Genomic DNA, 16,668 nt, shown 5'->3' on the forward strand with positions numbered 1-16,668 from the left:
CTGGTTACAGGCTGCAAAAAACAGAGATCAAAACAAGGCAAAACAGAGCAGAGAACCCCAGCTGCACTAGGCCTAACTGGATCAACGCACCCTCAACACAGGGGTTTTGACATTCAGCGCAGGTAGCCTTCACGAGACCTGCGTTGAAATGTAGAACCTCTTCACAGGGTCTGCGCTGAAGGAGAAACGAGAGTTCCTCACTGGGTTCTGGGTCACAGTTTGCTAATTAATCTACGGTTTCAGGCCAAATCAAAGCAACAAGCAAGGTACAATCAAAGGGATGATTTGAGGAAGGGCTAAGATCTATCACAAAGGATCATCAAATCATTTGTGAGTCCATTGTTCAGATCATAGACAAATCCAGTGAGTGGATCAAAGCAGCAGCTGTCTACTTTGCATCTGAAAATAGCAGATGCAGTTCGATTGCTGCTCTTGAGTCTATGAAACAAACAATGATAGAGACACAAATAAAATGATTAAGCAGATATCCCCAGCGGAGTCGCCAATTTTTTGTGGGGAAAAATGCCTATGCAGGACGATCCTATCCACCTAAGGTGTGACAGTGCCTTAGCAACAAACAGAGACAACTATTCTAGTATTCTTCCTTTATGAATTAAGAATGAAGAGAGATGGATGGACTAACCGGTGTCTTCCATTTGTCCCTTGATCCGGTTTCTCTTCTCTTTGAGAGTTCCCAACTACTTGCCTTCTCGCTCGCCCAGCTTCAGTAGGTTTCTGCAAGATCACAAGAAGAGAACACTACGCAAGACATAGATTCATATTCATAACTAGTTCAGGATTAGAAATAAACTAAACATACTAATGCAATCATACATCAAAGATACATCAGTATATAGGAGAAACCAAGATAGCTTTATTGATGAATAACAAGGTTCAGGAAGAGATACAACCCAGAGGGCTCCAATCCAGCATCTCCTTCCCAGCAAATGAAATTCCTATCTTCACCTTCCTTCAAAGCATTAAGCACCCAATGATTCCAACCTCAAACCAACAACAATTCTTTGCAATAACAAAATTCCACCCTCCAGATCTCATGGAGGAGAGATCCATATATAGATGTTTGGAGAGAGGATGAGTTAGCTTGAGATCTGACTAGTGTCCTCTCCCTCTGTCAGTTCTTGCTTCCACTTGGAGGTTCTTGCTTCCACTTGGAGATTGAGAACCTCTTACTCATCACTAGTCGAATTCACTGAGGCAAGTGTCATTGAGGAAGATTCTGGAAGCTTCCAGGGTCTTGACAGCTTGTTGAATGAACTTGCCATTTGTCAATTCCCGCTCAGCGCACCCTGGTAGTGCTTCTACCTGCGTTGCAGTGCAGGTAGCCAGTGCAGACTTTGCATTTCATCGCAGACAGTTAGTGGAGCCTCTGAATTGATCCTGAATTGACTTGTTTTTGACCAGTTTCTGGTGGAGAACTTCTGTGAATTGCTGTGGTTTGTTAGCCTTGTTCCTCTAGGGGTAGGAACAACATGTTTAGGGACTTTGGATCCCCTAGATTATGGACATTTCATGCTTATAGCTGTAAGGCACAAAAATGTCTATAACAGTTTGGTTCAACGACATGGCTATCCCTCTTGTTGATCTAGAGAGGCTAGAGACACAGGTTGTTTCCACAACTGTGCTATAGGTCTTGGGCTGCTAGGCATTCCACCACATCACTAGTGGGCAGATGATGTTTTTTGAGAGTGTTTTGGCTAGGACCTATTATGGGTGGACCCAGATGATGTTGTCGTCGGTGAAATGATAGTTGAGTCTTTATAAGAGACAAGTGAATCGTGACTGTGCTTTTGGTATAGTACTATGTGCATTCTTCTTTGAGAAGATACCCACTATCCATCCTCATGTACATATTCGAGATGGGGTCCCACAAGAGCCTAGGATGCACCACTCAGGGAAGCTACTGTGAAGAGGAGGAGGGGGATTTGGATGGGTGTTCCGACCCCAGTTTTTCACACACTAGGATCAGATGCTCCTTTACATTAACGATTACCCTTATAGCGGGATGAACTATCAAGGGATCCTAACTTGCCACTTCTGCCCAGGCGGGCATGGGGACAAGATGATAAGTGTTAAAGCTATGTTTTATGGTGCATTTTATATTTTTGTCACATGTATATGTTAGTGATTGTGAAATATGTTGTATGTAGACATAGCACTGATGAAACCAGAAAGATATGCACGCTGAGCCATAGTGCTTGGGGCTATAGATCAGGGGACATGATCATCACAATAGGGTCCATAGGATACTGCGCTGCTTGCTGATTTGCATCATAGGATTGATGTACTTTTGACCGGGGTTTCAAAGCATGGATGACATGACTTAGAGGACCCATACATAGATGAGCGCACTGGACTTCCCTTAGAGTGGCGAGGTATCGTGTGGCACATGGGAATGGTAAGTCAGGCAGTACGTGATCTACGTGCAAGTGGAGGAGAGCCTTTGGCACGAGATCCACTGGACAATGACTAGATGCAAGGACATGTCGGTCCCTTTGATTGTGATTTTTGTAACATGCTATGGGCATGTGGGATGTATTTAGACCTATGGATCCAAACACTTTTATGATACATAATATGATTATTCATTTTATATGATGATGATGGTTTGCCATTTGTTTTATTTATGGTTGTAGTATGTAGTATACATGTGATAAATGCCAATCTGTAATGTTTTTTGCAATGGTATGTACATAGTGATTGTGGGCTCTAGGCACATGAATGAAAGTAATGGTTTCAAATTCATGTAGCAATAGTTGCACCCGTAGATATTTTCTAAATAGTACTTGGTTATGCACATGATACACACCATTCAATTGCATGACAAGTATCAAGGAATCTAAATGAACATGAAGATGAAGGATGCAATGGGTGAGGGCATCGACTAGAAAACCTATCACTGCATCATATTAAGCCTAATTATTGGTGGCAGATCCAATGCACATTCTGTTTGAAAGGACTAACATATGCAAGGGGGTGAAAATGGCCCAAGCTGCTAAGGCTAGATTTCGGGAGAAGCGACTTGCATCGTCGACATGGCCAATATACGGTGTGGATGATGGATCCATATGAAAGGTGCAAAAGACAACAGATGAGATGATGAAATCTACCTAACTTCATTGCATAAATAAAAACATGAAAATCAAAGGGATGTGCTATAATAAAAATTTCTTGAGGTAGAGTGCATTAAGAGAATAAGGAAGGAAATGACCTTCAAAATCCTCTAAAGAAATGCCGCTTTACTTAAGGGTAGGGGTAATCAATGGTAGACATAGCATCCATGGCGTCCTCATCAGGTTAGGATATGGGCAGATGGGCAAAAGACTGACTACATGACACGGTGACATTACCTGGTGAATCTAACTGAGAGAGAAGGTTCACATATGCATCGTCTTGAATGGTAGACGACGGACTGGTAGACGGAGGGTATACTTATGTTGAGACCTAGGATTCTATGGAAGGAGGATCGATAGAAATGTGCGGAGCAACCTCATGAAGGTTTTCCAGGGAGGATCTCAAGCATAATGATAGGTAAAACATGGGGCTTGTGGTGTCCGTCATCTCGACATCGGGGGGAGGGATCACGATAGTAAGACTAGAGTTTCCCTATTTTGGTTGACTAGTGGTACCAGAATCCATAGGTAGAGGAGTAGAGGTTTCACTACGATTGGCCTCGTATTCACGAATTTCCCCAAGGAAATCACAAAATTCATTAAGACAAGGGAAACAATGGGAATAGCGACCATAAAGATCACACGTGGCACACAGGTGGTTTGTGCGAAGAATTTTGAGTTTATTAGGTGGGACTGGTATGTTAACATGGAATTATGGAATATTTGACTCGGGGAATGCTTCATGAACCAACAGTTTAAGTTGAGGAAGTTCAGGACAATTGTTGGTGGCGTGCCCAACAACTTCACACAAAGCACACATGGATGTTGGCTTTGGGGCCTTATGGGCTGGAGGAGTTTGGGGAGCATTGTCCTTCGAATCTTTCATTTTGGCTTTGCCACCCTAGCCAGATGCTTTCACAACAGGAGTTGGTTCCTGTTGAGGATGTAATGGCACTGGAGCAACGAGAGGGGTCATGGGGACCTTTTGAACAAAGGTCAAAGCGTGAAAAGGTCTTGGCTAACCAGGCGGAATGTTTGCAAGGGGATCAATGTACCTACTGGGTTACCGAGAGTCATGTTAGGAAGGACTAGCGAAGCCATGACAGGTACAGAAAAAACTACCAGAATGTTATCAGGAAATCTAGTGTCCACTCGGATCTGCTAGTCCCACTAAGACTGGTAGCTATCTTAGAAACAAACAAACTAAAACCACTTTCGTTTTCCTTTATGAGAAGTAGATAAGAGTAGAATGAAGGACACCAACCTTAGTCTTGCACTTGGTTCCTTGCTTGATTCCTATCCTTTCTGATAGATCCTTTCCGCCTCTCCTTCATCTACTAAGCTTCAAAGAGCACCTGTGGAATCAAAGCAGCATAATACTATTGAAGAACAGAGATCTACAATCATAAACAATATAGGACCAGATATATATTCACCACACAAATGCATATATCATCAAACATACAAGAATGTGGAGGAAAACTTGAATAGCTTTATTAATAATCAAGAATAGCAAATAGGATTACAACCAATTGTTAAGACCCAGTGTCATCCTCCAGCATGAAAGCCCTTATTTCACCTCATGAAAAGCTTAGATCACTCAACACTATGATATTCCAACAAGAAACCAACAGCACTTCCTTACAAGATCCAAAATTCCAACCTCTGGATCTCTGGGATGAGGGATCCATATATAGATGATTGCAGGGGGGTGAGTCAGCTTCTGGGATTTTATTAGTGTCCTCTCTCTGATAGTTCTTGATTCCACTTGGAGATTGATGATCTCTTACTCATCCCTGGGCGAATTCAGAGAGGCAAGTGTCACAGGAGAAGTTTCTGGAAGATTCCATGATCATCCACCTCGCAAATTGTCTCTACCATTTGTCCACTCTCACCCATCACACCCCATAGAAGGGCTTTTTAGTATGCATCACACCTCCCATGTGCATTTAGGTGGGATGCATCGCACTTTGACCATGGAGCAGGTGAGATGGTACAGTTTTGACTAGTTCTGAGTAGTTTTTCATGGAGAACTTCTGGGAGATGATGTAATCGGTTGACCTTGTTCTTTTAGGGGATGGAACAACACTTTTAGGGACTTAGGAGCCCTTGGTTTATGGACATGTTTGATTGTGGTTGCAGTGCCCAAAAATGTCTATAACAGTTGCCCCCTAAAGCATGAGGTCGTTAATCTTTTGATGTCGGGTGAAATGCTTTATCATGAGGATCCGAAGTTTTTTTGAGCTGGAAGGTGACCTGTAATAAGATACAATACAATACATTATCTTCATAATATTTTTCATGATCTAGCTGAGGCGGGAATTCCCATGCTCAACTTTATAAATTCCTTTCTATGTACATAAGACAGACAACCGTTTGTGTGGGAGACTAACGATTCTAGTAGAATCATCATCCTTTGATTCGGATGATCATCTGTGCAGCAACAATGTACATTTGATGTCTTTATTTTCCTGAATATATCACAGCCTGGATGGATGAAACTAGATCCAGGGTCTTCAAACTCGTTCAATCTTCACTCGAAGTACAATTCGATCCATTTGAAAGATGTTCTAGAGTCAAACATGGAAAGACATCGCCTGATTACCAGCCAATGGTGTAAGCTGTTAACAGGTGCAAGAGGAATCACCGATAATGATGATGACCCTCAAGGTACTACAGTACAATTCGCGGGGTGTGAACAAGGGACTTGGCATCAAACACCACGCAAAATCTTTCGGTCGAAGGCCATTGATGTAAACCTGTCGCCGGAAGTGAGAAACTTGCCATTGAGGCATGCAAGCTTCAAAGTACTGAAAGGGTTGTTCCTAAGTTGACTTCTTGGATAATGAGCTGATGTCGACAAGAAGTGACCCATCGTAGGAGGGCCTTAATGAATCCCACATCTACGACATGGAATAGAGTAAATGATTTTGGAGGTGAAAACGGTCTGATGATACAGGGTTCAGGGTGGCAGTCATGAAAGAATGGAGTGTGAATGTATTGCAGCGGATGAGACACAGATGAATTCTCTGAGCGACTTCTCTTGAACATATTGGCGACACTGACATGATGGACTGGTAGCGTTAACCCCAAATGTGGATGGTGTGATGGACCAATTGTGATATGACCAGTGAATGGAACAACCCAACCCGACTCGGATGCAGAGTGAAAGTGCCATGTTCAAGAGCGACTTGCTACCAATAAAGTTTCTTCAAGTTTTCTTCCCAATTTTTCCCCAGTCATTGCTAACCAGTACCTCTTTATTTTTGTCAAGCTTGAGGAGGATAACATATGCTTGTTCTATAATTTTCCCTTTAGGCAAACCCATCGCTATATTTTAACAAGCCTAGCGACAGTGAAACTCATTCTTGTCTGTATGGACAAGTTTGTCGCTATTCGGTTCTAACGAGTTTAATGACAAAGATAACTCGGTCCTTTTCAATTTTAGAGAGTCTGAAAAGGGACGTAAAGGAAACTTCAATAATCCTTTTTCGTTATGTAATCCCTTAAGTCTGAAAAAGTATAAAATAATACGAAAGGGATGAATTTTCGGTAGTTTTAACGAGTCGAACAAGACAAGCGCTAGATCTTTTTGTGTAATAATCCCTCAGGTCAAAAAAAATTAAAATATAGAGGAGGGATAGCACTTCTGGTCCCTTTAACGAGCTAGAGAAGCCAATTGTTTGGCAATCTTTTCATATTTTGTGAGTCAGGTGAAAAGAGCTTAAAGGAGACTCATTTTTTAGGAACAAGTGATAATCTCGGGTAGCAACTGATTCTAGGTAAGGTTTGGAATTTTCCAATCATGGTAGTGTCACAAGGATGGCCAATAGGATCGCTCTTCACAGTTGTTCCTCAAAAGGAGTAAACAATCAAATGGAGGTGAATGATCGGATAAAACAGAGTGGAGGTGATGAAGAGAACACGACCAAGGCTCAAAAGCTAATGATAATGCATTCACTATGGTTATTTACTGGGAATTGGTTCATTTTTTAATGAGCTTAAACTCTGGGGGAACTTTTTCTCATTGCTTATGTTTAATTTTTAACGAGCTTGAACTCCACATAAAAACTGCTCGTGCTAGTCGTATAATAAGGATGTCTCATCTAAGATGCCATTTTTTATGGAGCTTGCACCTTACAAAGCTTTGCCCTGGTGCCTCTCGCATGCAAGCTAGGAACAACCAACTATGCCCCCCTACTCAACTACCAAGATCACTAACAAGGTTAGGCAGGAAACCTTTTCCTTTACTTTGTTGGTGCCATGGTGACCCCTGCGAAGATGAATGGTCGATTCACTCGACCTAGGCGGTTGAAGTCAGCGGAATCATAGAGTTAATGTTAGTTATTCATTTCTCGCTTGCTCACAAGAGGTTTGCATGCCCCCAGGTATAGCGAAAAATTTCCAAGTTACCATATGAAATCTCTCCATCCGTGTTGCAGACAAAATGCTTCCTTAGCGATGTCTACCGAAATAGACAAAGGTGAGTGGCATAGTCGCCTCCACTCACGTAACTTTGACGAGGGAATCTTATTCCAGTCTAATCCCATTTTCCTAAACGGACGGGTGTGTCAGACTAGTATATATCCTCCACAGAAACCTACCCTATACACAAGGTTTTCCTACCGAAAGAGACCAGGGTGCATGCCCCCTGGGTTTCAGTCATGTCCTCCCAAATCACTCGCGCTCATCAGGTGGACGGACTGGAGATTGATGAGACATTCCTTGCGTGAAAAGACCATTTAGGGATGGTATTTGACTATTTTCTATGTGTGAGCCGGGAAACGACAGCTAGTCTACGAGCTTGGCCACTCTGCCTTCATGTGGAAAACACATTACTCTAAAGAGTGAGGAGACAATGGCTCCCATGCAATAAATATAGTCACGCCCAAGGAGTAGATTATAATCGAGAGGTCCTTGGACTACCATTACATTCATGTGAACGATTTTCCTTCTCAATGTTATAGTCACATTGGGGAGGATCCCTAATGGTCGACTGGTTCCTTTGTCAAAGCCTATCAGATTTCTCATCTCAGGTAGAAGCGATGGCGAACCAAGCTCTTTCCAAGCAGTTGAGGAAAGGATACTCATAAAAGCCCCTTCATCTATGATGGTACCAGCCATGACCATTCTGTATATTTGTGCAATGATTCGGAATGGTACACTAGCCGGTAAACGGGGTCTGCCTAGTAGGTTCGAATCGAAGGAAACAACTAGGTTTCTTGGAGGTGGGACCGAATAGACGGCCGTATATGACTCTGACGAACTTCCTTCCTGCGGTAAAGGAATGGGTAGAATGCCCCCATATTCATTGGAGTCGGTGTTTACAAAAGGAATTTGAACGGTGTCATTCTCATTCTCTTCGGTGTCTGTGTCATCTGAAGACGGACCTTCCAAAGGCAAGACTGGGTCGACTGCCGTCTCAACCTTTTGACTTTCGTCTAGTATGGATTCAGTGGGTTTATCTTCAATGACAGACGCTTCGACCAAACAAAATGGCATGTCAGTCAGATTTTCAACCAGTGATGGACTTGGCAAGAGTTTCTTATGTTCAGGAGGAAGCCGTAGCAATGAAGTCGGACGGTCATCCAAAACTCTTTTAGCTTCGTCTAGGAAGGGACAATGGTGGATGGCGTGATCACCTTCACACAGTTTACAAGGAAATTTACATTTCCTTTTTTGTCCAAATGCTTCACTTTCACTGGTTGATGGTGTACTTTCAACATCATCTTCAGAGGTTGATGACACTAGGTTGTGCAAACGAGGAGACCAGTCCCTTACCATCCGAGGGATGTAGGGACAATCTCGGTGGTAGTGGTCTCCTTTGCAAATGACACATGGCGATTTAGGCCTAGACGGTGCAGTGTGTGGATTTTTGCTAGACGATGCATGGTTGCCCCCTTTCGTCTTCGGCTCCTTCTTCTTCTCCTTCTTCTTCTTAGTTACTTGGTTTTGGGCCTTACCGGCTTTATCAAGCCAAGAGGAAGGAGGAGAGGGAGAATTGGATGAAGTAGAAGGTTGGGGGGTAACTTTAGTATCATCCAGTTGGTGACTTGATTGTTCAGGAGTCACGGTGTTCTGAACAACGGAGGTCAAGAAGAGCCATACTGGCAAGCTAATCGTCAATCCTGGAAGTGACAATGTGGCCATATGAGGTGCACCAACATCTCCCCAAGAGGAGAAAGGACTAGGATTTCCTCCAAGGGGAACTCCTTGGTTGGTGGACTCCATGTTCCTCAACCTAAGACCAACGTAGGAAAGGTGGTGTTATTCCGATTAAAATAAATTTTAGACGCTTTGACACAACTTGTTTTTTCAATTTTTAAAAGTCGAGAAAAAACAAAAGATGACTCTAGTCGCCTTCGATTTTAATGAGCTCGAAGTGACAAGTGCTCAGATGGACCTTTTCCTTTAAGGAGTCTGAAAAGGAACAAAAGAGACTACTCTGGAAATATAGACAGAGGGATTACCAAACCAATCGCAAAACTGCAGAATACTTTTTACGGTACGGCAGTCAATCTTCCCGAATGCTGTGTTCAATGCACTGCGATCGATAGGGCGGCAGACACGGCTTCCTATGGATAAAGGATATAGCCTATTGTGGTCTCCCAATATATACTCGACGATATGTGAGAGCACAAGTCCGTACTGGCACTTTTCATCTCAAAGTGGAAGAATCACCCAACCAACAGTGAAAGCGACAGTTACCAGGCTTTACGACGCCAGAATACGTCTCTGGCCTAGACTTCTAGATGTTGTGCGTTAGGTTCCAAAGCGTTTTTAGGTTCATTAAATTTATTTTACAGTTGATCATTCTTAAGAAATTTTCCTTTCAAGTTCACCGCGTGATGTAGATGTACAATTCCTAAAATTCAATCTAAGATGATAAACAATTGTTTAATCTTCTTTTTGCAATGAAAATCCTAGCTACTAAAGAAAGAGAGATGATATTATTTCAATATAGAGCAGAGAGCACACACTAGATGCACTGTCCTAAATCAAACCAACAAGCAGTCTAAATGCAAATGCACATGCATGTATTTTTTTTCAGCTTTCTTAAGTGTGAATGACAAGAAGAATGCTAAGTACAAATCTGAATTATCTTTTCTAAGCGACGGTACTAACCGATTTCTCTTCAAAAATGAAAGGAAGATAATGACGAAACTTTACTATTTTGAATTGAAAACTGCTTTCGACACTTGAAAAACTACTAATTCAAATCAAATACAAGAGTAACTGTATAATCGACCATCAAGAACAATAGAATTCTTTTCTTTTAATGAAAATGACACGTGCGATACTTTCAAATCAAAAGACGACAGTTCAACTATGCTACTACTTTGTAAAAGAAAACTAAAAATGGCAAAAAATACATAAAAACATTCATTGTTCTTTGCACAATGGAGGAAGAATGATGGAAAGAAAGGGGGTTTCCACAATGGTATACTGATCACAGACAGCAAAACTCCATAATAGAGCTGAAAAGAGTGAAGAAAAACCAAGACCTGGAGGCAAAATTAACCTTTTCTGATCATCGCACCTGTAACACAGGGAAACAAGGATGCATCCCACCTACTGCAAACGGGAAGTGCAATGCATCTGGATTTCCTTGAAGAGAGGGTGCGATGGTACTAGAACGAGACTTTACTTGGCTCTTGGTCATAGTTTGCAACTCAGTTCAGGGATTTGGGCCAAGAAAAATGATGTACAGTAAATAGAAATAACAGGGGCTGATCCAATGAGGTTACTAGAGCCACCACTAGGGCAACTAGAAAGTTTGCAAATCGATTTTTCAGTTTATAAGCAAAACCCGGAGATAGACTGAAGCAGCATTGATCTACTTTGCACTTGCATAGCAAATGCAATTCGAAGGCTAGCTGGCTTGACTTCAGGCTCCGTCTGTAAGTTTATAAAACAAACAAATATAGACAAACAAACAACTATTCGCTCCCCAGCGGAGTCGCCATTTTGCTATCGGGAAATCTAGTGTCCACTCGGATCTGCTAGTCCCACTAATACTGGTAGCTATCTTAGAAACAAACAAACTAAAACCACTTTCGTTTTCCTTTATGAGAAGTAGATAAGAGTCGAATGAAGGACACCAACCTCAGTCTTGTGCTTGGTTCCTTGCTTGATTCCTCTCCTTTCTGACAGATCCTTGTCGCTTCTCCTTCGTCTACCCAACTTCAAAGAGCACCTGTGGAATCAAAGCAGCATAATACTATCGAAGAACAGAGATCTATAATCATAAAAAATATAGGACCAGATATATATTGACCACAAAAATGCATATATCATCAAACATACAAGAATGTGGAGGAAAACTTGAATAGTTTTATTAATAATAAAGAATAGCAAAGAGGATTACAACCAATTGTTCTGACCCAGCGTCATCCTCCAGCATGAAAGCCCTTCTTTCACCTCATGAAATGCTTAGATCACCCAACACTATGATATTCCAACAAGAAACCAACAACACTTCCTTACATGATCCAAAATTCCAGCCTCTGGATCTCTGGGATGAGGGATCCATATATAGATGATTACATGGGGGTGAGTCAACTTCTGGGATTTGATTAGTTTCCTCTCTCTAATAGTTCTTGATTCCACTTAGAGATTGATGATATCTTACTCATCCCTGGGCGAATTCAGAGAGGCAAGTGTCACAGGAGAAGTTTCTGGAAGATTCCATGATCATCCACTTCGCAAACTGTCTCTGCCATTTGTCCACTCTCACCCATCGCACCCCATAGAAGGGCTTTTCAGTATGCATTGCACTTTGACCATGGAGCAGGTGAGATGGTCCAATTTTGACCAGTTCTGACTAGTTTTTCATGGAGAACTTCTAGGAGATGATGTAATCAGTTGACCTTGTTATTTTAGGGGATGGAACAACACTTTTAGGGACTTAGGAGCCCTTGGTTTATGGACATGTTTGATTGGGGTTGCAGTGCCCAAAAATGTCTATAACACAGAGGGGGGAATAAGAAAGGTATCTGGCCGATAGGATAATTTCCTGGCGGAATAAATCCTATATGGTTAAGACCTGGAGGAACAATTCCTGGAGGGAACGTAGGAGAGGCACCCACAAATGGAGGAGGTCCTGGGGGAGTGTGTCCAGAGGGTTCAACTGGAAGAGCAACAACACGATGCTGAGGAGCTGGTTGTTGATCAAGTATACTAGACTGTTTAAGGGAATCCAGTGATGCTTGTAACATGCAAGCACACATGGAAGTAGGTTCTGAAATGGGAAGGGGAGGACCAAGGAAGGCACCTAGCAACGAGGAACTCTTATAGACTCCAGGTGAAATACTGGTGGTAGGATTTGAAGACTGTTTAACATACACTGACAAGATAATGGACTTGGGGGAGGTCATGGATGCCATTTCGTAGTAAGTCAAATAATCAGTGGTAACAATCTTCCCTTCATGAGGGAAGCACATCTTGTGGAACACCGCAAATGTGATGACTGACATGGCGTATGTGTAACTACAACCTAAGAGAATGTTGTAATCCATAGGGGCATCGATGACTACAATGTCGACATGCACAGTCTTTCTCACAAGGGTCACTGGACAGTTGTGGTACATGCCAAGGGGATGGGAGAGGTGTCCATCCCAAGCACGCAAAGTGATAGTGGAGGGGGACAACTCAGGTGACTTAAGCTGTTTCCAAGTAGCAGCAGACATCACACCGGTGGATGCACCCTCATTAATAAAGCATCTATAGATGATGGCATTACATACTCTACCTTGTATTTGGAAAGCAACAAATGAAGGAAATGGGGGGTGCTCTGATGTATCAATCAGGAAGACAATCAAATGATTGTTGGAAGGATCCACTGCAGTCAAGGCAATTAGTAGAACTTTATTTTTGGAAGGGCATGACTGGAGGAGTTCCAGTGTCAACATGATGGCAGGTGATTGCACCAAGTTGTATACTATATTGTATGTATGTGAAACATTTTTAGAAGTTGCATTACGAAGTAATGGTCCCTTTGGGATCTTGAGAATGGTATCAACTTTAGGTTGAGGGACCTGTAAAGGACCATTTGGTGTCGTAAGAGGTTAAATGGATACTTTGGTTTTGGACTTTGTAACTGACGAAGTGGAGGGCCTGTCATATTGATGTGACCAAGTTTGTAGGTTGATATTGGAGGGGTTGACTTCATCAGAGTTCATCATAAGGATCTGGTAGTCACTGAGACCAGATGGTTGGGGGAGGTGGGATATTTGACCTAGTTGGGGTTCAGTAGCAACAAATCCTTACTGAGGGAAAGGATTTGTGAGCATTGCCAGTTGGGTTGGTGTAGGAACCTGAGGCGATTATTGACCTCTAAAAGATGCTTCAGCTTCCCATACTTGGTGCATCTGGGGTAAGACGAGAAACTCATGTGTATAGTGGCCATGTACACCACAACATGCACAAGGCTTGTTCGTATGAATTGCCTTATTCTCCTTAGGCTAGCTGCCTTGTTGCTGGTTGTTGGTGTTAGGGTGGTTCCCATGGGGTTCACTAGGCTAGTTACCTTGGTTACCCTGGTTACCCTGGTTACCCTTGTTAACCTTCCCCTTATTCTTTTTCTTCAAATTTGGGAGATTGGTAGAACCCTACTACATAAACACCTGACCCTAATGGGGTGATGGTTGTTGGGTCTGAGGATGCATGGGAGGATGCTGCGCTAATGCTTGAGGGGCTAGAGTGCTCAGTTGTGCATAAGGAGAAGCAATAGTTTGTTAGACAGGTTGGGGTCTAGGAAACATGTTGCTATCAGGAGGGCCATAAGTGTTGAAGGAACTGGTGCCCCCCTATAGGCATCCATAACTCTGTTAAGTATATGGCAAAAAGTGTGAAAGAGATCCAATGATACCGTCAGTGGCGTGAGATGCCCCCTATGCATTGGCACTTCCATGACAAGGGAGCTTTGGAATGATGGTATAGACATAACCGGATTGTGCATAAATCAAATCATATCTCAAAGCGTCTGGAGAGCTTATTCATTAGTGTAAGGAAAATGGGATGCAACATCTTTCCCAATTGGGGAAAAAGACTCTTAAGAAACCAATCTAGATAGACACAGTCTTCAAAAGATGGGGCACAAAATGTCCTCCTCCTTTGATGCCATTCTTGAACATGGTCAGAAAGGTGAGTGGCGGTGGACTGTTCGAATGTGGTCAATAGCTAGATACCAGTGTCATACCAGAGAGGTAACTGGAAATATGAAAGGAATACTTTAGCAAGCATCGTGAAAACAAAATGAGATGTAGAGGGCTGGTCTACATACCATTTCGCAGCGTCTCCAATGAGCGTGCATTGGAAGAGTTGAAGACAAATGGAGTCATCGGTTATGGAGTTGGACGAATGCCACATGTGTAATGATTGAACATGGTTGGTAGGATCATCTTGAACAATATCCTCAAACATTGGGATGTCTGAGGGAAGCCTAGTTAGCATAGAGGGCCAACTGGCATCATGGTGTATGGGGTTGTTTATCAACTGGTTAATATCTGGTAGACTTAAACCAACCATAAAGGGGAGCATGGGGGCTGCCAAAACAGTTCCTGAGGCTGTTCCGCTTGATGTGACCACTGGTATAGAACCAAAGCCAACACTAGGTTTGCTTCCTGCACCTATTGTGGGTCCAGACATGTTGACGATATGCGGTGAAGGAGGGTCGAAATCAGATGAGGAATCAGAAGAACCAGGAGAAGAGTTGGTATGGGGACTCAGAGGGCTACAAAATTGAACTGGATGGGGAGGAGTAATATGCCCAAGCAAAAACTGTGGGTGAATGCCTAATAGTCTTCACAACACATGCCTTAATGGCAATGATGGTAAGACACACGTGACACGAAAATGGTGAAAGGAGATTCAACAATATATCTTTGTCTCGATGTTGGGAGATAAATTTATTATGTTAAGTCTTGATTGGCGGTGTAAACCAAGGGCCATTCACTTAATATGTTCTTGTGTGTGCAAGTGTATTAATTGACTAAGCCTGGATCGTGCTTGTAAAAAGGATAAAATCTTGCTGAAAATAAACTGAAATAAATAACAGAAAATGAACAGCGAAACAATTAACTAAACCCCACCCAAACTGGGTTTGCAAACATTGTACTACACGGTGGCTAAACCGATGGGAAATACACTAAAATGGTCAAGATATCTCAATGAATGGTATCAACGAACACTAATTTGTTGTAATGTGGTGCAACAATAGCAAAAAACTAGAGGGAAGATTGCTGCAAAAAGATAGGGAGATGGGTGCAACACCTAGGGCAACCGATGGGACCCAAAGGCAAATGACCAAACAAGTTTAAATGCGAAACTATGGATGGTAACAACCTATCTTAACAGATCTGAAACAAAAGATTACAGATCTGGAAAATGTGGCTGAAAGCGTTGCAGATACTCATACTACTCACTCAACTAAATTCCTCCTAAAAAGTTGGAAGCGTACTAGAAGCCCTAGGGGACGCTAAATTCATCTCCAACGAGTCAATCAGAGTGGATCAAGGCCTAAGCAGGATGAGATAGAGGTCAGACAACCTAGCAGACAACTCTTTGCAAAACTTAGAAACTGATCTGAGAAAAACCCTAAAACCCAGAAATCACAGGCACTAACCTATTTCTCTATAGGGATCACACTTTTTGGGCTAAAAGATGCATTATAGAGCCCAGATCACACTTTTTGGGATAAAAATGCAATTTATGTTCCATGGATCCTAGTCGAAAAATCTTGGAAAAAGGTGTCGCCTTTGTCGCAACTCATTCCTATGACCCATGGAAAAGACTAGAAACCTTTCGGAAGTAAAAAATTTATCAAATCTAGGGTTAAAAAACTAGGAAACATTAATATAATGAAAAAAGAAGAAACCCTAAGCTCAAAACTGAAGGTCACCCACATTTCTAGATCTGACGTAAAAAACCCAATGGAATAACCAATTTTGTGATTTGCAACAATCACAAAATTCCCCAGCAGAGTCACCAATTTTGTGGTAGTGTTTTCTTCACAAAATTCCCGAGCGGAGTCGCAAATTTTGTTGTAGTGTTTTCTTCTCAAAGATGTACGAAAATAACCCACTTAAGGTTGTAGATGACAAACAATCTCAACAATATAAATGGATGCTAAACATTCTAGATCTGTAGCAACTAATAGAAACAAAACTTGCCAAAGTCTCGGTCTATGCTACAATCATAGTTAAACAATAAAAAAAGAGTAATAACTCCAATCATCCAATGGAAACCAGATATGTAAAGAATAATTTTATTATAACACATGTGAAGGGAACAAATAAATGTTACCAGTCCCCCTATATGGGATGGGTTCTTGGCTATCCTCAAACGTCTTCAGCTTGTGTAGAGTCTCTTGCCTCTATAATGTGATAACCGAGCAAAGATATGGTGTGCGACAATGTAAATAATCATAGTTACAACAATGAGTGCAACAATGAAAATAATCAATAGTGAATAATGAATGGAAAATGCTTCTATTTATAACAAAATATTGAGTTATTCTCGAATAATGAGCAATAAT

This window comes from Pinus tabuliformis, chromosome 2_2 (assembly GCF_031772625.1).
Source record: "Pinus tabuliformis cultivar Carrire ecotype Pingquan chromosome 2_2, CPIR1, whole genome shotgun sequence".
Lineage (NCBI taxonomy): Eukaryota > Viridiplantae > Streptophyta > Pinopsida > Pinales > Pinaceae > Pinus > Pinus tabuliformis.